Source organism: Ischnura elegans, chromosome 6 (genome assembly GCF_921293095.1).
Source record: "Ischnura elegans chromosome 6, ioIscEleg1.1, whole genome shotgun sequence".
Lineage (NCBI taxonomy): Eukaryota > Metazoa > Arthropoda > Insecta > Odonata > Coenagrionidae > Ischnura > Ischnura elegans.
Window position 1 is genome coordinate 98,115,294 of NC_060251.1, and position 25,661 is coordinate 98,140,954.

The 25,661-nt window shown below is 38.3% G+C and overlaps 1 protein-coding gene and 1 non-coding gene across 3 annotated transcripts in view; one reads left to right on the top strand and one right to left on the bottom strand.

The window, feature by feature from the left end:
• Positions 1–25,661, bottom strand: part of LOC124161237 — a 133,074-nt gene that overhangs the window by 53,963 nt on the left and 53,450 nt on the right. The window contains exon 2 of one of the 2 annotated variants that reach the window (XM_046537509.1): positions 23,956–24,041. The exons of the other annotated variant lie outside the window; for it this stretch is intronic. The gene's annotated coding sequence lies outside the window, so the exon portion shown is untranslated. The remainder of the gene's footprint in view (positions 1–23,955; positions 24,042–25,661) is intronic. 2 annotated transcript variants of the gene reach the window in all.
• On the top strand, positions 21,175–21,289 carry Trnal-caa. Its single transcript has 2 exons — positions 21,175–21,212; positions 21,244–21,289. It is a non-coding gene; the product is annotated as a tRNA-Leu (tRNA).

Here is a 25,661-nt window from a genome sequence, read left to right on the forward strand (position 1 = left end):
ACAAAAAATACTTAAAATTGTCTCCCCTACCACCTCCGGAAGTATTGCAGATTCCTGCTGAAACACCTCATTGTATATTACACGAAGTTTGGATAATTACGGAAAAAGGTAAGGAATGCGGTCTTTCGTGGAAGATGATGAAAAAGAAGGAAATATTGGGCAGAACGGAAGTAAAAATAGGAAGAAGTTTTAAGAAAAAATTTACAAATTATAGAAACAGGAACATCATCATGGCGGTTGGAGCACGAGAGAACGTAGCAAAGAAACACGTGGTCTAAAGTTGTACAGCGAGGCAGACGGGTAAGGAGACGAGGTGATGAGTGTATTAAGTGGTCACTCGCTTCCAAGTACCTACTTGAGACCTCGGCGTCTACGTCACGGATCTTTTTTAAGGGCCGGGTGCGACCCAGCCTCGGACTCACAAATAAGGAAGAAAAAAAATAATGAAACTGGAAAAGCACCTCTCAAAACATGCCGAGGTCAGACGTCTCACCTCTATTTATATGAATGTTAAAAAATCATTCTCGGAGTGGGGAAAGGTTTTTTTTTTAAGAAGTCAAAATGCAAGACTTAATGTGATGACGCGAGAGATGGATTGACATTATAGCCTCATACTAACCCGAAGAGCGCCTAAATAGGTGTAATAATTCGAGTCTGCCGCGTGAACGGCGGTGAAATATACATGACTTGCCTAGAGAAAAAATTATCCAGGACCGATAATCGAACCACAAACCTTTGGCTCTCTGGAGATCTAGGGTGAAATATCGGTGTGACTGAGGAGTCTTGGAAATTTTACTTCTTTTCTTAAATCACGTTTCTTCTCCGCGTTGAGTAAAAGCCACGGTATTTTTTTGTGAAAAATAAGAATATGCACGGTTAAAACGTTGGCCATTTTAAAATATCGACTCAGGTTACCACTAAGCCATTATTATTTCCATGGTTACAATTTCAACAAAAATAAAAATTATTAACCTTTGAACAAGTCTTTGATAAATAGCGACTAGTGAATGAATATTGTCTCCGGATTGTCAGCATAAAACTGGGCATTGAGCACAAGAAATTAAGGATAAGTGTATTATGTATGAAAATTACAGAAAGTTACAATGCTTAAAGTAAGGTTTTAATAGCTAATTTCGAACAAGGACAGCGAAAGTTGTAGTAATTTGACAGTAAAATGTGTTATATTTTCGTAAAATAATTAAAAACTGTGTAGCAGAGAAAATGTGTTACAGAAAGAATTTATAAAATATGATGTACTTCTTTCCCGGCGAATCTTATGAAATGTAATGTCACGAGGACGTTTTTCTCAAGAATATAGGGTACACTCCCTCATTTTTTGGGAGGGGAGAATGATGGTGTGAATCAGGACTTAATAAAAGTTACACGACGCCAAAGAGTGAAAAATAAATCAAATACGATTACATTGTCAAAAATCTTCCAAGGCCGAGTTGGATAAGTTTTGTTTACATTTTTAATAAGAGTAGAAGTGTATTTTTATCAGTCCAATTGTTTTCATTCTATCTTGGAATGTGTTTAGATACACCTCAGAATACGCTATCTATTTTAATATGTTTACGGTTCCTTTCGAGCTATCCTATTATTCAGATAGTTATTCCTTTCCTCCTTCCCAAATACTTAGTTATGCCCATAAATATCGCAGTAATATAAACTTTAGGGTTATGCCACTGCAAACCATTCATGACATCACCATTGTCTCAGACCAATTGCCTTTATCGGTGCACTGCATGCAAGCCGGAGATACCCCTGCTCGCAGATCGCTTTGTTTGCAGCCGTTTGAGAGAGGGAAGGTCAGTGGGGGAGGGACCTTGGACCCTGTCCCAGAATCCACTCTCATGGGGCCTGGTCAGGCGGGTGAAGGTGAGTTAGTCGACTTGAAGCTGCGGGAAAGAAAGCGAAGCGGTTGCGGCGTGGGCGTTGGGAATGCGGAACAAACGACGCACGACGACCGCTGCGCGATCTGGACGGAATCCAAGGGAGAAAGAGCCGTTCTCAGCACTACTCTCTCTTTATCGCTATCTGTCTCCCTCTCTTCCATTCGTTCTAGCGCGAATCTGTCTCGCACAGTCCGGCACGGGGCAAAGTTCCCGCCAATGACAGGCACTAAGCGAATGGGGTCGAGAAGATAAACTGGCCTACCGCATTCGATTTTTTGGGGGTTTTCCGGCGGGAAGGATGGAAAAATAGGCAAAAGGCACTGAACTGTAAACAATTGGATGCCGATAATCCACTCCTCAAGTGGAGCCAAGAAATTGCGCATTTGGACACCTTGATAAGGGCATCTCAATCTTGATAATGTAAGGGTTAGATAAATTTATAAATGCGCGAGTGCCACAAGGATCCGTATTGGGTCAAATTTTTTTCTGGGATATATAAATGGTTTAGGTAATCATGCAACTTCAATGCATAAAACATCGCGCAACTTTGAATTCTTTTTATCTCGTATAAATCGGATGAGATTCAGAATTGGATGATAAATTACTAGGATCCCAGCAGACAATTTTTGGACATCAAAGTAAAATATTCTTTAAATCAAGTTTTATGCATTTTTCCATTTTCATTCCATGGGAGTTGGCCATATTTAAAGGTCCCAAACGAATGGGGTCGAGAAGGTAAAATTGCTAACCGTATTCGACTTTGGGGAGTTTCCGGCGGGAAGAAAGGAAAGAAGGGAAAAGGCACTGAACTGTGAGCAATAGAATGCTCATAATCCCATGCTCATATGAAGTCTAAAAATAGCGCATTATCCCATATTCTGAAGGAAATACAGAGTTAGGCTTCATTTAAATACAGGGGATATCGCTCAAATTTTAAATTGTATTATCATCTCATATAATTCCGATTAGATTGCGACTTGGGTGATGAATTACTTGGAAAATCGGTCGTGAACGACCGATTTCGGTCGCGAATGATCGAAAAAAAAAGTCAGTCACGAACGACCCAAAAAGATTGAGTCGTTCGTCGGAGTCGATCACTATCTCGTTCATTAATCGATCACACAGAAGATCTCAATCGCGCATGTCGATCGCTCATGATCGATCCATCACAGTATGCAGCACACACAACACAGGAGGCATAAATAGTTGCCTAAACACAAGGCGAGTTAGGATTACGGCCTTATCTCACGTGTTACGATACATATAAGTTTGCTTGTTTGAGAAGAAAGAAATGATTGAGAAAATAAAATTTTAAATAGGCATTTTATATAATCAAATTTCATAAAAGTTATACATCGTCGAATTTACTGCTACCACTACGAGTGAACAGAGAGGGCGAGTTCCATCACTAGCCCTTTCAGTCAGTGTCCAATAAAATGGACATGACTTTTAGGGGATTTTAACCTCCAAATGTTCACAATTGTCCATAATTATGATCATAGACCATGGAATTTATTTTTCAAAAAACAGTCATTATTCCTGCCCGTCATCAAAGTGTTCACGACACCATATTTAAGTTTAGATAGCAAAAAGAATTATTTACATCATATAATCGAAAAAATATCTGAATGTAAAGGCTAATATACCTCCTTGGTGTGAAACATGTCGATACCTCCACTGCATCAACGCTCAACAATCGCCCACTCCGTCAAATCCGCTCATCTAGTATTATAAGGGCTATCTAGATGAGCGGATTTGAATCGGTGGGCGATTGTTGAGCGTTTATGCAGTGGAGGTATCGATGTACTATGGTTCATTTTAAAAATATTTGCGACTGAGAGGCAGGCCCAAATATTGTTGGGTGGTAGGTGAGAGCGGAGAGCTCGTGACTTTCTGAAAACCAACCAAAATGCGATAATCGTAGCCTAAATTCCCGGAAATTCAGTCGCTTCCAGGCCGTTGTGGTGTATACTGCGTACGTTTGCCGTGTTGCCAAACGTCCTGTGCTTTCGTTCGCTTGTTTTGCCGTGGTGATTGCTCTCCAACGGCCCCTGAAAAGGGTCAAAATAAGGAATTCGAGCAGGAAGTGAAAGGGATTGGATGGGGTTGATCCCTTCGACAGAGGAGCTCGCAGGATTTTCCACACTTCCTGTATAATGAGCCAAGCGGTGGCTGGTGGGAAGAGGGTTTTTGAGACAGTCTCCCGTTTCCATTCAATGAAAAAGTCTCCCGGGAAGTCATGGCAACGCCCGCCTCTTTCTCTTACCATCCTACATTGGACCGTGTTTCTTTAGTAAGGCTGGTACAACTTCGCAGTACGCCTTTAGCTGTACTAGCCCTACTACGTCTTGCACGAATATTACAAAATCCTCAAGTCGGCCTCTAAATTTGTTTTCACCCACCGCGCATTTAAATGGGTTTACAAAAGTCGCTACTCGCGTCGCTGACGGACAAAGTGATCCGAGTTTCAAGGGAATATAAGGTAACATTAGCGATTTTAGGCCGAAATTAATGCATATGATAATGTGATCTATCAAATTCATAACTTCTCTATGCTATTTATTAGAATTACAATCATCATGCTGCAAAATATTGGAAAAAAGTGGATCTCATTGCACTCATCACCGCGCCGCGGACATTTTCGAAAGCCGATTAACAAAAGGGACAACAGAAATCAGCCTTCAATGGGATGGAATTGGGCCTCCTCTATGCAGTCCCCTTGACGTCTTGCTTTGGTTGTGAAGTTCACACAAAGTCGAAAAACGTGACGGCACTTACGAAAACTGGGGAAATTTAAGTAAGTACGACAAGTATACCCTAAAGTGGATTGGAATTCTCCTACAGCTTAATACAGACTACACATGAAATGGTATGGGGGCCGCTGAAGACTCGAGAGGCTACTTCTAGGACTAAATTAATTGAGCAATCAATAAAAGATATTTTATTTATTAATTAAAGTATTCTACCGATTAAGGTAGGTTTCCATGGAGTACTTGAGAAGAATTCTTGGATCCTCCCTCCCCATCAACAAATTCCCTCTTCAATTCACAATAAGGCTTACTCCCTTTCATTCTATCTAAAAATCCTTTTCTTTTCCTTCCTCTCCCTCGTTTACCTATCATTCTACCCTCTAACACCATTTTCAACATCCCCTCCCCGCTAAGTAATCTCTCCAACCAAACCTTCTGTCTCCTCCGTATCTCATCTAAAAGTTGCCTCTCCTCTCCTACCGTGTCTCCTCTCCGTCGATTTCACCTTCTCCATTCTTCGCCACACCCACATCTCGAATGCTTCCAGTCTAATAAAAGATATAATGAAATATAAAATACAATAATTCCACGAAAATTTAATATCGTACGACCTAGGTTTAGACGTGGCACGCCGTCGTTTAGATGACTTCGTTTAGATGATTTATCGTTTCGATGACTGGCCACGTTGAAATCAAGGCTGTACAGTATTAAATTTATGAGGAACTATAATTTTTTTACATTTCACTATGTTGAAATGATTTCATGAAGTGATGCCCGAGACAACGAATTAAATAAAAAAGATATCTATCAGCGCGACACGTAGAAAATTACCTTATAACCACACCACATTCCCAGGTCTGATAGAAACTACGATTTAAGAGAGCTAAACGGATAGGTATAACGATTATTTTTTTATCCAGAAAAATTACGTCATAAGTTAATGCTAGGTGGATTTTTTGGAGTATTTCCTTTTTATTTGTCAACGGCCGGTGTCCTTACACCCCCTGCCACACATCTACTAATGTGGCTTACATGAACTATACAGTAAAATCGCTCATACGTCAGCCTTATTTCATTTTCCTTTTTGTTGAAATATTGAATCAGTTTACGGGGTTGTTATTTGAATGAAGATGACTTCATAGGCTTTCAAAATTGAATCTAATAGGCAATGCTTTGGGCGCTTAAAGACACGGTTATCCTAAAAAATTCACGTGAATCACGTAAACCACGTGAAAACTATTTAGCCATTTTGTGGTATGCATTTGCTCGCTTAACATGGCTGGCGATGCTATTATTGTGTACAATTACGGTAAAGGCCTGGTTACACAGTATATTAACACGTACAAGTAAATGTACGTTTGCGTGAAATGATTTGGTGAATGAATGATTTTGGTGGACCGAAACGGAGCATGTACTAATGCATGAACCAAATTAGAACAGGTTATATTTTCAGGGCACAAGTTGGGTGGTTACACGGTGCATTTTGGCGTCCATTCTCGGGTTCATACATTAGACATTAACCCGTACGTGCTAATGTATCGTGAAACCAGGCCTTAAGAAAGAAGTGCTTTTTTGATAGTTTCAAAGGCACGGTTGTACTTAAAAAATAGTTCACGTTGTGACGTGATATTTTTAAAATCATGTTTTAGGAATGCATATGCACCCTTTTCCAGTTCGGTGATGCTATTATTTATTTATTTTTTACGATACGAGCATGAAAAATACTTTTTTCCGGATCCAGAAAAGTGGGTTGCTTTGGGTGTTTAAAGAAATGGTTTCCCTTCAAAAACGGTTCACATCACGTGACATAGGGATTTGGGGAGAGGAGAGTTCTTTCGAAAGAGAGACAAGGGGGGGAAAGCGGGGGGGATGAATTAGGGGAGGAAAGAATCCCTCACCCCCTTACTACCACCCCTATAACCACCTCTCTCTCGCCCTCCGAAAGCCCTGAGGCGTACACATCCACTCAGGTTTAATTACTTGGCTGTTTCTCTCACCCTATCCTCCCGCGAGGACCACGTCGAACTCTCATATCCCAACAAAAAAAACCCAACTCCTCTCCGTTTCTCTCCTGTCAAGGAGCTCGGCAAGACGTCTCAACCATCTCATGAAAATAGACAAAAAGAGAAGAGAAAAGGAAAGCCTTGTCATATATATGTATGTAACAACCCGGGCCGAAGTGTATGACAAGCGATCATGAGAAATGTGAAAGACAGGACAAAAATAAGGAAAAGTTATGAGTGACTACTAAAGCTGGATCTTTCTCCTCATTTCCATTCCCATATTTACAGTAAAAATTCCGCTGATCCGAACTCGCTTGATCCGAATAGCTTCGAGACGAAATTTTCTTCAAAGAAAGTTAAAATTTTTATTTACTTGCAGAAAAGTTTTTATATTTAATATTTGAAAGTTAAAAATATGTAAAATACACAAAAATGGATCAGAAGTGACAGAATAATTCAATTCAATACACGCACTTGATTAGAATAATTTTTTACCGTGTTGGGCTTTCTAAAAAAAATTACCATGATTACGGGATCTCAGGAAACTGGATCCACGGATTTAAAAAATATTTACTGCACATATTGACAAATATTATTTATGGACCTAATAGTAAGTAACCATTATAAGTGAATGGAAAAATAGAAATACTAGAGTATAGTGTTAAAGTTAATGGATTAATCAATTGCTAATTTAAATTAAAAGAAACGAGCAGAAGGGTAGTCAAGGGTTAAAAGTTGTTGATTAGTTACTGGATAAGATCGATCAGTCAAAGAGACAACAACGACTTGTATGATTTGATGCACAAAGGTTAAGAAAAGACTTAGCTGTTTCACAAAATAAAATATATTTGCAGTAAAAATTCCGCTGATCCGAACTCGCTTGATCCGAATAGCTTCGAGACGTAATTTTCCTCAAAGAAAGTTTAAAAAATTTAATAAAATATATTTGTATATATAGCAAATATATTTTATTTTGTGAAACAGCTAAGTCTTTTCTTAACCTTTGTGCATCATGAAGGAGTTTCACCATGTTACGCCAACCACCATCGCATTTACTTGTATGATTTGAGATTAATAAGATCATAATTTATGCTAATACTGAGGATAATAATTATTTATGGAGCAAAAGAAGAATTAATTCCAATATGTATTTCTTCTTTACTTATTGTTGGTAAAAAAATGACGCAAAAATGCATATGGAGTGGATTGCCGATAATCTGTACACGCTTAATCCGAACGTTTTTCGAAGAAAACGAACCTTTTGCCATTCAAAACACGTTTCTTTGAATACTTTCGCCTTAGAATACAGCACGGTAATTCATTAACGTACTAAGTTAAAAATATAACACGCAATATAAAGTATAAACTATGTAAAGTGTTCAATACTATACGTATTTGAAGTAAATTATAAGTAATGAGGACTGCTGAAAGTGCAAGACGCACCTTAAAGTTAGCGCGTGTGTGGTGCGTTGAAGGAGGATCTATTTTACGCGGTCCTTTGCAATGCTTTTGCTTGTGATTCTCCATTTCTTTTCGAACCGGTTTTTTTTACTATTATTTCGGCTAGTTCAAACAATCATGTAATACGAGCAGTGTTCGGTCCCGATCAGAAATACCTGGGCTATACTGCACTGCAAATAAAAAGGGACAATTGTTGTCTCTGGTTATTTTTCAAGCTGGATCGAAATTAATTAGTAACCTGAATCTTAAAAGCACATGTATTCTTTGTTGTAACACTCACAAACTAAAACTGATACTTAAAAAAAAATCATCAAACAACAATACACATGGTAACTCGGAGAAATAAACATTGAAATTGCGTACACATATTAGTGGGTGAGAAGCCAAGGTGAGCAAGCGATTTATTTTTTGTTACAGTTAGAGTTCGGTACAGACATTAGGCATACAAAACAAACGAGATCAATTCGATGTTTAGTAGTGCATTAGATTTTCCACTCGACGTAAGCACAGAGCAGAGACTCACACGTATCCCATGGCAACCAAGTTTTTGTGTATCTCTTCTAACAATTTACTTTACCTAACTCTGTTGAGAAAAATGTCACTTGTACCCCATGTCTTCTCTGTTAGCAGAGCGTGATTCTTGGTATAAACTCGCCCAATATATTACCAGAAATGCACTCCTGGGACAGGGAATCAGTAAAAATAAATACACCACCTTTGCTTGACAAGAGCACAACCAACAATGCTTTATTTATATTTACCTCTCTACAAAAGTAAATAGATACCAGTAGCGACTATGCAATTCCTATACTTGCCGCTAGATGGTATACCCATCGGTATAATCGCAGCTGATATCATATGATCGCAACTTCCAACATTCTCAACCTCTCATATATATACACCAACGATGAGCATTTCTTTGATCGCTTGACATTTATAAGAATAAGTAACTCTCTTTAGATTACTGTCGCTACGTATGTGCTGAGGTCGAGGAATATACATAAGGGGAAAAATGTCGGCCAATATTTGCTACACTTCTTCCTTCTATTCAACTATTCCCTCTTGGGGCGGCTGTCCCTAACTAGCTGTCTCCAAGTTACTCTATATCCCGGGAATCCATCCCTTCCAGTGAAACCCTTCTCCCTCAAATCATTCTCGGCACACTACAACCCTCCATCTTCTCATTGGCCTTTCCCTCGTCCTCTTCCCTTCCACAACGGAAAAATTTGAATTCTGTTTCCCACATACTCCTAATCACTTCTTTAAATATGACCGAACCATTGTATCCCTCCCTCTTTCACCTTTATTTGAGATCTCAACGACTCCTGCCATCTCCCTTATTGTCCCATTGCTAATCCCACCTCTTCTTGTTTTTCCTAATATTAGTATTATTATCACTGTCAAATCCATTTTACTTTCGTGGGCTTTCTTATCAGGCCAGATCACAACAGGCTAATCTTTGCTTGATCATCATTCTATGAATATAAAAGAGGATGTTGGTATATCCGAGAAGATTAGAATCTTGCACAATTTCATCGACCACCATTCTTACCAATGCAACCTCTCACTCTTTCTCACAGAGGAGCTTTGCAAGACGTCTCAACCACCTCAGGAAAACAGACATAAAAAGAAGAAAGAAGGGTTCTCAAGGTTGTGATAGATGATAAGAGTTCCAAAGAAATATGAAAGACAGGACAAAAAATAAAAAAAATACTAAGCTGACCGATAATCTAAATGGTACTTTTTTGCCATTTTCATTCACGCATCAACTATATATAAGCGCTTTTAGAGCCATAAAAATTGCCTGCAAAAATCACCAACCTTCACTTCCCTGACGGTGGAATTGAAAGTATACGATGTATGAAACGTATTTTCCTGAGATGAGAAAGTGACTGGTGGGGAAGCATTTTCAAATCAACGATGAGCTTCAACAGTAAATAACAACAGTAAAATTCATTGAAAGTCATCAGAAGCCACGTTCTATGAAGTAGCTATTGTAAGTATTTTCGACAGGCACGAACAATCACCGATCACCGAGGCTATAATGTCGAAAATTAACAAAGAGCGTGCCTAATATTTTTAAATGAAGTAATTTCTAATCAATCACTTTTTCTTCTATTCAAGGCCCATCAGAGGTTTAAAAAAATAACAGCCCTCGTTCAAACCCAAAAAAAAGCACCCAGTGTTTTCATATCGACCTCTATGAAGACAGATCATTCATCAAATCCAAAAGCGTTTCTGTGACACATCCATCTGCGATCAACGAGCGTGTACAATAGATAACACTTTACAAACTACGCGTACATATACATAAAAAAAGATTGTACAGCGATACCAGAGAAACTCAGACTCTGTCTTCAGCTAACATGCAGAGCAGAGAGAAGAAGATTAAACAATCCTACGAGCAAAAACATGAAATTGAATGTGACCCAACTAAAGCCCTGCAAAGCGCCTTCTAAACTCGACTACTTTCACTCGGCTGGCGAATGAATCTAATGTACTGAGCACCCTTTAAAACCTATGGTTCCACACGTTGGCTGTCACGATAGTTCGACGTTTGCCTCTATGACCTTTGACCTCCGTATTAGCCTTGGAGGTCAAATAGTGGATAAGTGAACGAGTATTTCGACAATACCGATGACTTGGGCACCCTTTAAAACCCATGGATCGACACCTTTGTTGGTATGCCAATCTTTTTGCCACCCGTATGACCTTGACTGTGACCTTTCAGGGTCAACGGTTGAGTTTTCGTAAATAAAAGTGTTATTTTGGGTTTCCTCGTGTCCGAAAACCTAAAAATTGACATCTTGGTCAATGAAATTCAGACTTCTTTCCATCTCGATTTTTTAAATATTTAAACCCCATAAGGCATATTCAAAATTTTGGTTTGGACCCACATTGTGAGTTCAAAAGGTCAAAATTGTAAAATTTTGCTTACACTCAACAAAACGTAGGACTTTTCCCCATAAGTATGCCAATTTTCAAGAATATTGCTCGAGGGGAAATTACTAAAATTAGAGGTAAAACATTACACACGAGGTAACCGAGTGCGGCTGTGCTAGACGCTCGACCGCTAACTCGACTCTGATCGACGGTCAATCGCCGAGTATGAAGGGATCCGGGGGACTCGGCAGCTCTATTGGCACTCGGTCAAATATTTGCTTTGCTAAAATCTGCTATCCGTAAATTCGTTCTCTGTAGATAAGAAAGGCGAGTCGAAATTTCACATTTTCTTCGTTTCAATCAGCAATAATATGTTTCCTAGGAAACCAGTCGCGCAACAATAATAAATAGATACGGTGATAATAACTTCTCAATCGGATGCGATTCCGCAATGGAATTCCACTGTTTGTTGTTGAATTGCATAAAATGTGTGAAAGAACGCTAATACAATTATTTCCCTTCCGCATAGTGTTCTACACTTATGTACTGAGGCAAAGAAATACAGACACACAGGACGTCCGTTGAGCTTAGGTAATTTTGTAAAAACCTTTGAGAACCCAGAGTTTTTTCTTATCGTCGCAAAAAAATGAAGCACATTCTTGATCCTCGTCAAAGAGCTCAGTTTTTACTGCGAGATACTTTGCACTCATTCGCCTTTTTTCTTTCATCAAAGAGTCCGGTTCATATCGCGAGATGTTTTGCACTCATCCAAGTTTTTTTTCTTTTAGCTAGTCTGAAAGCTATTCTGACGTTTTTCGCCCTTCCTGCGCTTGACGGGAATAACTCGTTCGTCAGCTTTCAACGGACGAAACAAGCGCATTTCCGTCGGTGCAATTTACTCAAGTACGTAACTAATCTTGAGCAATGATAAAAATCCACGGTGCAGGAAAAAGTTTGTAACAATCCTAAAACGTACGCCTCAATGACATTTGAGGTGGTGGATATGTTTAAGCACATTTTAGCAAAAGGGCAGGCATTGTAATCGCAAGTCACCTTCAGTTACGCATAGGGGTACGAGCATGTTAGATTGTTAGAGACATCTTGGCGACATGTAAGTACTCTGGTTGCGACTTACGCTTTAGTTCCTAATTTTGTCGAATAAAAAAACTTTTAAGCATCTTCATCACGCCAAAAAAGCATAATTAAGTATTTTTCTGGGGGGAATCTAACGATTGACAACGTAGGACGATCACAACCATCCGTTTTTATTATTTTATCCGTATTTATTTTATTTAATTCACGGATTAATTGTTTTGCGCCGGACCCATAATGCTCAATGCACATTCAGGGTGTGGCCGGACGAGTGCTAAATAGCAAATATCCTTTACTTTTCATCTGAAAATCATCCCACAACACACTTGACGAATCCAAGCTTCTTCTGGATTCTGCCCAATATGTTTCTTAAATGTTTTCTCACGATTCCTCACGTTCTTTGCGGATTATAAAACCAGTAATCAACGAGCAATGGCGGTTGAATATATTATGTTCAAAGAAAAACGGCCATTATCTTTACATGGTCCCCTTTCCCAAAGTAAGGGTCGATATTTACTGGAATTCTCCTCCGCATTATTTAGGGCGTTGTTATGTACAGGTTTATCAATCACTTTTATTTTGCAGGGATTACTATAAATACCAGAACTATAACAGCTGATCTAGTGCTACGGTCGTCCTGACTTTGTGATGCCATTACGGCAGCAAAGGCATAAATACAAGGATTTCAGGCTTTAAAGGAGATAATAAATATCAGGATCAATATACCTACGTAATCCAGCACGGCTATCGCATTTCTACTGATGATCCCGGCAACAAAGTTTTGAAGAAAATGGATAATTTTACATGAACCGCGTATAAGAATGACCAATATGTTCCAAAGTGAAACTTTTCCGGTAAAGGGAGGGAAAAGGTGATATCTAGAGAATCCTGAAGGTATTCAATCCGCTTTGCATTAATCTCAATATTGCCGATCAAACTGAGAACAGTCGGCATTGAACATATCTCATACATTATGTGAGAATAAAACAAAATGTCACTTAGCCCTGGTCTTGTACTCCTTTCATCAATACCATCCCAGCCAGTGTCAACTTTTCCTACCGATTGAGCTTTCTAAGAAACTCTTTCTGGCTTGCCCTTTGTCTTTAAGACTCTTTTAAGGCGACCAACCTTCATCACGAAAAAAGGGAAACAGTCCTGCCAACTTCAGAGGGACGACGCTCGCAACCGCGCCGGAATATTTTGTACCACCCTCTGCTCTCATTTCTCCAGACACAGTTTCCGGGCCTCTCACTATTCAAAAGTCTCAGAGATTCCTTTCTCACGGGTGCAGATGCAAAAAATTGCAAAAAATAACGACTTCCATCTATACTGCAAATGACTCCCTCTGCTTCGCATTTGAGGCAGAATCCCCTTTGCTTCTCCATTGTACTTAATGACTCAGGGTATTAACCCTTCTCCACTCCCCCCCAACGTCTTTCCTCCCCCTATACAGCATCCCTCTTGAGTCAGGATGTAACCTTTGCGAACCCCTCTATTTTCCCTCTCTTTCTAATGGGGTCAGGCACTGTCGTCCCGGATGGACCCGCCCCATTTAACACATTAACCGTAGAATGGGGCCAGCACAAAGTCGCTGATCAAATGGCGCCATTTCGTCTGCGAGACTTTTCTCCTCTGAAAGACGCTGGGGACATTTCCTGAAACACTAAGAGGAAATCTGAGACCTTGAACTTTTGCTGTTATCCACCCATTTTCAGGGTAATACTGTTCTGGCAAAGCGATGTTTAATGACACGGTGCGATAATCGAGAGACAATTCCCACGGTATGAAAAAAATAAAATTTGAGAGCCATTCTCACTAAAAATGTACGAGTTTTAAGTTCTTTCTACTAACGACAGTCAGAATGAAAGAACTATATTTCTATTTTCCAATTGCATTATAACCAGTGCTGTAGTTAGGCCGGTACGGCGTACCCCCTAAAGTCCAAACTCGTTAGAAGCGTACCGGTTTTAAAATTTTTAAAACGTAAATAATCGGCGTAAATTAATGCGCAGTCTTGGCTCAGATCAGGAATAAGATCAGCTGAAAAAACAGCGTGTCGAACATGTGACTCACTAAACAAAGTCCACCACGAGTCCATCTGGAACCTCCCTAAGTGATTTTTGGTGAGCACCGCCTACATTTATTTCCAGCTAAAGCACTGATTATGACACTATAAAAGTGAAGAAGTCATTCAGCAACCCAAGGGAACAATAATGATATGTTTACCAACAATATCATGTACTGATTGGTGAAGTTAACTTTAGCTGAATAATAACAATGAAATAACTAAAAAGGAAGTGTATCTACCGGACTTTGTTTTTTGACTACCGTCATATCTACTCCTTTAAAACTTATGATAGTACCTAGAAAACTCCTGAATTAATAGAGTAGGTCCTGTTCAAAATTCATGCCAATTCATCAATGACAGTTTCTCAAGTATGAAAATTTTGCCTCATTGCTTTCTCAGGCGAAATTTTTTTTACATATACATAATAGGAACAGTGATATATGCATCTGCATACTATACCCCACTGATAGGCGAGTAGCGGGACTGTTAGGACAGCAGCCGTTGACAAAAAAGGAAATACTTCATTAAAGTAAAAAAAATCTATGGTCGAAATATGGGTTGGATGAATACTTATAGTGGGGAAGTTAATACTTAATGTAAACTATTTTTATTCAACATAAGTGGTGAATATGTTATCTCCATCAAATTTTAGCCCAAAAGTGGTAAGTATCAGGACTTCTATGACATTTTACAGTAGCATTTCATTTGCTAAAGCCTTCAATCCGTTATACTGGGCACAAAATGACAATTATTTAGTTGTACGAAACAGTGGCGCATCGAGGGTGAGAGCTTGGGGGATAAACCCCCACAGAACTCGGAGAAATTTTAAAATTTAATCCATTTCACTTAATTGGATAAATATTACTTATAGAACAGTGTAAGGATTAATAATATTTCCCTCAGTAAGCCGTAAAACTCATCATTTTTAACCATTTATCTTAAATTTTTTTCTGGGGGAGGGCACCCACAACTCCCGTATTCCATACCCCCGCTTTGGAGGTATGGAATACGGGAGTTGCGGGTGCCCTCCCCCAGAAAATTTTTAAGATAAATGGTTAAAAATTATGAGTTTTACGGCTTACTGAGTGGGGGTATGGAATGCGGTAGGTGCGGGTTGCCCCTTAAAACCCACCCTAGCCTTAATTACTAGCTGCGCGACTGGCACGAATCACTTAAAAACACCGAAGGATTCTAGTACCAACACGTCAATAGTGGACTTCACAGAAAAAAATAGTGCAAGAACTTCTCAAGTTAAATTAGCCAGTAAATTAACTGTCGTGGAGTTTGGTTGTTTTCGCATTAATGGGAATATTAGCGGGAAGCTTTGGAACGCGCAGTAAGATAGATATTTTCATAAAGTTTCTTGGGTTTTCACATTGAACTCAGGATTGTTGTTATTTCGTAGTCACCTTTAGCACTTTTTTTATATTTATAATATCATAGATTCTAAAATTGTCCTTTGACGTCTTCGTCCACCTAGTAAATTCAGCAGATATAAATATGGGCTCGGTAACACATTGATACCCAAAGAAGTTACCTTATCATGAACAATAAATACAACCCTTCAATGATTTTTTCCATTTTTATTAAATAATAAAGACCCGTAAAATCATTTTACAGAAGGCAGCAATAGTCAAAGTGGGGGAAAATAAGTGAGGAGGTAAGTTGCTCTCGTATATGATATGTTTGGAGGTTTTCCTGAATTTTAAGGTGATGAAGGGTCATATTAACCTTATTGCTAATGGCTAGCACATGATTTTGCCAAGCCAAGTCGCATACCATGGTGACCACATGGTTTTTAACATTATTTGAATATAACATTTCCCCAACACCAATTTATATCTTCGGAGTTGCATTAGGGTAGATTTTTCTGAGTAAGTTTTCTGAGTATTAACTCTGAAATCAAGCCTTAAGTCATTTCATTAAATTTTGTGCGAATGTATTATCTATTTGATATCGATAGATATCCTCAATCAGATGTAGTGAAACATCCAAGGAGGAAAGAATGGAGAAATTTTATTCACTGTAACAAGGTAACGTAATTTGTCTTAATCACTACCGCCATCAGGTGTGCCGAAAAGATGGGACTAAACATCAAACAATAAGTCCAAAATGAATCGTTTGTCGTACGGTGTGTTTCAATTTTGGCTCAAAATTCGACTCACATTGTTATGTGCATTATTTTCTCCACACCAAGTTCAGCGACTCCCCGATAGGGATCGCGCCAAGCGTTCGGTCGCTCCCGATTATTTTTAGGACGATAACATCATTCGAGCAAGACGGAGGAGAAAGAGGGGGGGGGGGGGGAGAGGAGGATGAGTTCCACTTCCCCTCTTTTTCCCTAGGCGACATTTATTTCGGGACATCAGGGGCAGTTATCACTTGAAAGAGGTCGTGTGTATTCTGTACGAGGCAAGGCAGTTAGGAAGAAGAGCTGGCATCATTTCGCCATTTCATACCATTTGAATACTTCCCTTATTTTATTCAAGTTAACGATATAATATTATATTTAATGACATTTCTTCAGCCTATAAAGTTCGGACGTAGTGAGAATTATATATAAGAAATATATGCAAATAATAAATGCACAAACTGCATGCTGAAGAGTATGAATTCGTAATGAAATCTTTTACTAAGTAAAAATAATGAAGAAGTGGGTAACTTAACGATAATTATTTATAATAATGTGATATAAATACCATAATTAAAGCTGTATAATTTAAATAATAACAATTATATTTATCAACATTTCTCCGGCCTATAAAGGTATATGGTTCAGTCATAGCCATGATAACGTATACATGCATAAAATAAATATAAACATATATAAGAAATGAATAAATGCATGCTAAATATTCTGACTCTGTAAAAAAAATATTTACAGATTAAAAGCAATGTAGAAATGGTTAACTTTGAAGAACACGTCTAAAAAATGGTCTTCTGTAAAAAATGCTAATTGTATAAATTAGTTATTTCTTTTTATTATGTGTGAGAATAAGTGAACCAAAGATTAATAACGCCCAAATGTCTATAATATCCATATAATAACCAAATGTAAAATATTTTTTTTCACGCGCGTGTAATTTAATGCCATGTATTATGCATAATCACTGCACTGAAAAATGTGTCATAGATTTTTTTAATCATTAAAATCTATATTGACAGATATGTATTTACGCTACTCACTGAGTTTATTTGTTTTGCAGCTAAATCCCCATGTCAAAAATATGTTTACACTCTAGTACCAGTATCATTCAATCACACAAGAAGTAACTAACTTTTTACATTTTACGGTTAGTCTCAGAAGGTCAAAGCTAAAATATAGGACTCGCTAACATGAAAGAACATCAGTGAAACTTAACTGATCGCGGCTAAAACCAATTAGTGATATTTTTCGCCCAGTTACAGTTAATATTGGGCTTTAATTACGTAATCGATGAAGTTCACTTTTGATTGAATGAAAGATACCAAATGCTACATTCCGAACTTATGCCTATTTTTAAGGTAAGGTTTGGCTTTTCTTAATTAATGGCCACGCTAAGTCGCGTTACGCCGATTTAAGTTGCTGTGAATTAGGAGATTCTTCACTTAACAAATTCTCAACAGAAGTGAAACCAAGGTAAGTCATGTGTAGTAGTTCTGAACATAGGTTAAATTCTGCGACCATTTGAGTTACCAACCTGGAATAATTGAAGGAAAAATTGTTCCTTATTGTTCGAATACCGAACTTAAACCAGGTTTACAAGCCGAAGCAAACTGTAGCAGTAGCAGTAACTCCGAAGCTCTCGCTGTCACCATTAACACGGGAGTAGAAGAAGGTAAGAAAGACGGTTGCAAATGAAATTGATAGGAATTTCATAATAATTCTATCTCGCACTCTTATTGAGATAACTGGACAAGTTTCTTCGCACAGAAAATTCAGCTTACCACTGATCCCTAACGACAGAAGAATAAAGCAATCTGTAGTCGTATTCCTTGCCTGCGTAGTTAAATCACCATTTCCCGCTTTCCATGGATTCATAGTAAACGAAGCCTACTGTGTTCAAGTTGAACAACTTCGACTTCGTAAATATATCGAATGAAGACTGATATCGATTCGTGATCTTTTCGCATTAGTTGCCCACACGTACTATTCGAGCTTAACAGCGTGTTAACCCAGCTCTAAGCGGGATATCGTCAAATTCGGAATCATTCAAAGCGATATTACGAAGTTTTCAAATCCCTAAAGACGAACAAGTTCAAGATGTCGGCCCAGAAAAAAGTTGCGAACGAAGGGAATAGTGAAGTCATCAAGTCTGGTCCTAAGAAGTCAGCAAGAAATCAGGCGATATTCAACGTGTGGAAAGATTTATCAAAGAGCTTGAAAGTTTTTGAAAGATCACAGTATATACCTATCTAACCTGTGAATCATGAGTCGTTACTAGCCCACTGGGAATGGGGATCCGTTGGTGGACAGTCTGCACCAAGCAATTGATGACTGGTAGAAGCAAAATATGAGCTTTCATTCAGATCAAGGAAATCGAAATGAATTTACAGGACAAAGTTACTAATCGATACGACTACTGAGACAATCTTTATAGTCAAAATTGAAACCAGATTTCATATCATTAAAATTCGCAACTAGTACGAGGAGAATACGCGTAAAATTAAGGGCAGAATTTTAAGTGAAGTATGAATTCGAAAATAAGAGGCATTAAAATAAAATGTCACGCATTGCATGTTAACAGAGATAAAACAAAATTCTTTAATTCTGGATTTTTGGCAACAATGTTCCATTAATCAAGAATTACACTGACGTCAGATATACTCTGATGATAACAATCACTTTTATTGTAAGTAAGAATGTTTGTTATCATATTTTCTTTACCAATTTTAGACTTACTCGACATTCCTTGAATATTCCATTGCTATTTGGCCCTGTTTTTCTTCGAACGAGCTGCTGCCAGAAAGATCACAACAGATATAAAAATGGGAGACGACAAAGGGAAACGTGGCCACCATGGAAACAATAACAACAACAGCTACACTGGCGCCATTAGAAGAAAATACAAATGGAGGGGCCGGAGGCAGATATGAAACGAACCGATACTGGGTGTCATCAGAATAAAAGAACGCCATCATTGGAAAGAAAAGATATGAAAACCTCTTTTGTGGTCCATTTTCTGTTATAATTCGCCATTATTTCTATATACGATTCCTTTCTTTTCACTTTCCGACCGTAACGCGGGAATTTCTTCCCGAGAAGTCTTCTTACGGATTTCCTCCACTCGTCTTTCCGGTTAACGGCGTCTTTTCACAGGATTCGCTTGCCTGCCCAGAAAAGGGGCCAATCGGGGTGGTTAGCAACGATATAAAAACATGGGAGGAACGAAAAGGGAGAGAGAGAGCGAGATAGAGGAAGAAAAGAATCAGGCTCCAGGAAAGAATTAGTCCGTCATGCATGTCGCTTTTATACCATTCTCTTCCTTTTGGAGAGATCGGAAAACCAATTGTAATAATATGACAGCTTTCCAGTTTCTAACATTGGAGGACATTTATCAAGAACATCAAATGCGATGAAAAAAAAAGATTACGCATCCGACCATCTTGAAAAGGACCTCGAGAATTGCGCACTTTTTAAATACACGTAAATTGGAACACTTTCATCTCCGTTATTATAATTTAGATAAGATCGCCACCTGGTAGATAAATTACTGTGAACCCCTGCGCCAGTTTCATCAAAATTTCAACAAGAAATGCAAATAAAGTAAATCGACGCGTTGTAGAAGCGGTGCGAGGAATGGACTGAATAACAATGGCATGAATATTTTCCCTCCCCAAGTGAAGACCAGGAATTGCGCATCCGGCCATCTTCAAAAAGACCTCCGCCCCATTTTAATGCATGTGAATTATCTCCACAGCCTATACATTTTGGATGAGACTGCGGCTTGGAAAATCTTGGATCAAAAACGACATTTTTTGCATCTCAAAATGCACTGTTCTTCACTGTTCACGACTCATTTTCCCTACATAGGCGAATAGACAGCTGGTAAAGCGTTAGCTAAAAAATTGCTTTGCAAAAATGTGTAACTATTAGGAGTGTAACGATTATGAATATTAAAAATTCTATTAAAAATTACGGATTTTTGAAATGTTTTAACTTCAGACAGAAGATACCGTCAGCTAAAATAATGGCTGCGTTAGATGAACAATAATGTTAATCGCTTGAGGGTTAACATGCATTTTACTCACATTAACTCGTGATAATGTATGAATTTCACATGATAAAGATAATTACAGTAAAATTATGGCAAAATAAATGAAATTTAACAAGTTTAAACAACAAACAATAATAAAATATCACCATATAATTTGTTACCATGAGGTAAGCGTCAAATGCCACGAGGTACTTACATTATAATTAAACAAACTATTAGTTTTCACTCCAGAAAGTTTATCCTTTATATTTGCAGCCCGTGAAGCATCCAGGGACGAAACAGGACCTTGTACCATTTTATCACCAATATATTACTAAAATCATCGGCCTATTACAAATATCCCCCATAAGCCGCCATGCAATGCAGCAATCACATTAGCCTCGCATTGTTACCTTCTGCATAGAAAGATCAAGGCGCATGGTGGCTCTGGTGGCGCCTACAGAATTAAAAGCACCATTAAGACATTTGAATAGCGGGCATAAAGAACCAGAGGCGAATACAGATAATATTTGGGGGGAAGGAAATGCCAATAATAAGTTATTAGTAATTGAGATAAAGGTTTTACATTATTTTTTGGTAGTTAAATTAAAAAAGTAACTAAAAATAATTAGTAGTGGGTTCATTAACTATTATATCACTTTTTTATCACCTGTTGTATCACTAACTTTGCAACACTTTTTCACCTTGCGCATCATATCTATATTTAATCACATTTAATACTTTTTTCCATTTCGAAGGGGGGGCGGGCCACCTGAGCCCCTCCGTTTTATTCGCCCCTAGGCAGAATTAGTATTAGGTGACCATTATTGACCCACCACTACAACCGTCAGGATGGCCGAGCGGTCTAAGGCGCCAGACTCAAGATATCCTTGCCCGCCATGCGGGTCTTGTGAATTCTGGTCCTCGTAAGAGGGCGTGGGTTCGAATCCCACTTCAGACAAATTTTTTTCGCTCACGATGATCATGAACACATACTCAGCCTTTAAGACTCCTCGAGAATTCCTCTGTCAACTACAAATATCCGCCATTCAATAAAACAATCACAGGAGCCTCGGGTTTCCCCCTTTGAAACATATAGCTCAAATGAAGTATGGTATGGTATTTGGAGGAGGCGACCGACAGCTGAGGTCATTTGCGCCATGAGGGAAGGGTATGGAAGGAAGGGTGGAGAGAAACCCGGCGTTGGCATCAGCCTACTCTTAACGAAAGGCGCCAAGGAGACCACAGCTTAACGTCCCATCCGACGAAAGGAGTGTTGCGCTTGAAATGTCCTCCACCCAACATTCAAGCACGGATCGAGAAATCTCTGAAAAATCTCTGCCTCCGCCGGGATTTGAACCCGAGCCCACAGGGTAGGAAGCCAACACTCTAGCCACCACACCAACCCGATCCCCTCAAATGATTGAAACTAAAAACAATCAAAGCGCGATGAGGTTGATTGGACCACAAAGGTTCTCGCTGAGGGCTGCCATTGCCATGAGGCCATTTGGCGAATTTTGTGGTGGTTTAAATAGGTACGCAGTTCGAACTTGGCATGAGAATCAATTGAGTCGACTTGGTAACAAGACAACTTTTCACCATTAACTGACAACTTGCTCGCAAATGACTGATCGTGTGGTACAGCGGACAGGAATTTGCCCTGTGCTCGCAGTAGTCCCAAGGCACATTGGGTGGAAATCGAAAAAAGTGTGACAAAACCCTAAATTTTCACTATTTTTTTGGTAAACAAAAATGGTACAGTCCGATAGAATAATGTCCAAGGATTAAGGAACTATGGCTATTTCAATATTTGGTTCACCCATTAAATCATTAGAATCCGTTAAAGACGAGAAAAAATTATAAAAAATGTCAATTCTGAATTTCTGCAAAAATCGAGTATTTACTTTCGCTATTGAGCCGTTAATATGGTTTTCCATAAATTTCAACGCATATTTTGTAAAAGAATAAATCTTTCCTAAGAATTACACGGGATAGTTTTTTTATTTTTATTAATTTTTCATATAATAATTAAACATTCAAAAGTGCATTGTTTTTGGACTATTTTTGACATAAAGTGGAAAAAAACTTTATGAGGGCGACTAGACTCGATCTTAAAATTCATATGGAAATAAAGACCTGAATCTTGACTATATGATCCAAAAGAAAAATCTTGCTCCAACTTGCTAACTTGCTTGTTGATGGGATATGTATAAAAAGTCAACGCAGCCGCCCGGCCCAGCCGCAGATTACCCTGATTTGGTTTTTGCTCCAGTTTAAAGCAAATAATTGTTCCACCACTATTATTTTTACCACCACTATTATTACTTTACCCCAATTGTTAGGAAAGATGTGAAATCTAAAAGTAAAGGCAATATTTTGTCCAAAAAAATTTCGTACTCTCTTGTTGCACATAGAAAGTAGAAAATTCGCCGCTTCCGCCGGTCACCCATGAGCCCTATGAGGACGTGTGACCATACGTCGGCCATAAGGGGACTGCATAGAGGAGGCCCAATTCCATCCCATAGAAGGTGCCTGTTTCTGTTGCCACTTCGGTCGCATTTTATTCGATTTTCAAAAATGTTCGCGGCGCGGTGATGAGTGCAATGAGATCCAATTTTTTCCCATATTATGCATTAAAATGTTTATAATTGTGAAGAATTGCCTTAAAAAGTTATGAATTTTATGGATCAAATCTTCACGTACGTGAGTTACGGTTAATGTCCCTAATTATACTTATTTCCCAGCGAAACTCGGATCAATTTGTCCATAAGCGACACGAGTGGCGACTTTTGTAAACCCATTTAAAAGCACGGTGGTTGACAACACATTTAGAGGCCGACTTGAGGATCCTCTTTTGTAATATTCGCGAACCCGCCTTTGGCTTGTTTGGCGTTGCTAAGTGATCGGCAGTCGAAAATAAACATCTCCCGTATTCCTTTTCTCTTGTTTTATGTACCAAGCATAGCTTGATCTTCAGTGTTGGCGCCATGATGTTTGCATTCCGCTCCTTTGCCTGCCATTCGATGGAGCGAACTTTTCGTTTTTGTTTGTCTGTTGTTGGTGGTGGCCAGGGAGTGCAGATTGTTGAAGACGCTTACATACCTATGTAGAGTCAATTTTTACAATTAATTTGCATTTACAAAACAGGCCACTAATTTTCTTTGGCATTGATTTTTTCCTAGTTTCTGCCTACTCATTCAGCGTGAAAACAATTCGATACCTCCCCTGAAAAAACGCTCAACAGTCGTCAACCGATTCAAATCCGCTCATCTAGCACTACAAGGGCTACCAGATGAACAGATATGATTCGGTGGGCGATTGTTAAGTGTTTGTGCAGTGGAGGTATCAAATAACTTATGCAAAGTATTTTTCTTATGCAAAGTATGGGCTAGCAAAAATAAATGACTAGTTAATATAAATAATAATAATGGAATCTTCCGCTAGTACAGCACAAGAAATCGATCTTCCAGATGGTCCCTCACTCATTCATTTTCCCGATATAAACTTGAATTTGGATGCATTATACATCACTTTTACAGGCACATGATATGGATGTTATTTCAAGCATACGAAAAATTGTTCTTAGGCTTTTAAATTAGTAAAGAATAAACATAAATGATGACTTACCCTATAGTATGATATTCCTGAAAACTACTTGTGCTGCCACCTAGCTTTCTGTCTACGCGATCGACATCACGACGACTGAGAACACTCTGAAATAAAAATGAAGAAACAAGAGATTAAAATCTGAATAGAGAAAGTAAGGCAATTTGGTGAAAGTATTATTCAGTCATTGCGAGTGAAAATATTGACAACGAGTCCATGATCGTCACTACCAAAATTAAAAGTTACCATAATTGTAATTCTAATGATTCATTTTGTCAAGGAATTATTTGTAACGGTAATTATTTACAAATTTAGCATTGAAAAATTGAAACTAAAAGCAACGAAAAGAATCGTAATTTTCCCCGATTACATTTTTTCAAGAATATTCCCATCACTGACAAGGAAAGACTTCAGCATTGCGTAAACTTCTCCCGTGCGAAGTGTACATCCAACAGCATTCAATTGTTTACAATTCAGAGAATCAAACTCTATTGTTAAAGTTTCCTTTGTAAATAAACATACACACGGTATCTAAGGTACCTCTGTGATTCTTCGGCAGTGGTTAAGTGTAGGCACTGATTGTGAGTAAGAATGTACACAAATAGCTCATACAGGGTAAAAATATTATTAAAAATAACTTAGAGTAGCTCGAAAAGATTAATTTACCTGCACGCACGTTGTGTATTCAGATGATATACATATTGGTGCTGATAGACGTCCGTTGAGTTTATTTAAACGATTTATCCTAGATATGAATATTTATCAAGTGCCCTCGTCACAACTGGCGATTAATTTGATTAGTTGACGTCGTCCTAGCTAGAGAGCCGAAATAGCCTTGCCTCAATTAGCGTCGAAAGTTGGAGCTGCATTATATGGGGAGTACGTCGAGTGGACATCAGTTCATATTTCACGTGCACACAGACAAAACTGAATTGAAAATAACCCTTGGTTCGCGAAATTGGATTACCCATTTCAATCATTCAAGAAGCAAACATTACCCGATTTTCCTCTTCACTGGGAACCGTTTAGGAAAACGAGATTTTGGATAGAAATATGTATTAAAAAACTAGGAATTAGATTTTGGAAAAAATGAGCATACAAAAGCTATGAATCAGAAATAGAGAAAATCAGTTTACTTCAAAGCCTAATCTAATCCAAATAGAAGAGAATTGCTTCAAGCTGTAGAATTTAATAAGTATTCTTTGATTAATTCCCCGCGGAAAAGCGAACGATAGAGGAACCAATATTAATACATAGTTCCAATCACTAAGTCCATAGTTTTTATAAACAAAAATACCTCCATATATACGGAAACTATTTGGGGACATAAAGATATCTCATCGATTTATTAATAGAGCGTTTGCATAAAAATAAGAAAGAAATAAAGTAAATAAATTATATGAAAATTAAATAATAAAGATATAAAATTGTTCTAAAAGAAAAAATGATAAAAAAGTGAAAAACCAATGGAAAAAAAAAAAAAAACAAAACGCATAACTATGCAACAAAAAAATAAAATAAATTGCAAAAATCTTAGAAAAATTGGCATTTCTATATCAAAAATGCTTTGGGCCAATCAGGGCCCTTTCCCGACGTCAGATTTCGGTTAGGTTTAGTTCTTCTAATTTTAGTGTGCTTTTGCCCACGCTCATTAGTAACCTGTCTTTCTCATTCTCCTTCACTAACACTGGAAAGGTTAAACTGGTCCCTTTTACACTTGAATCGTC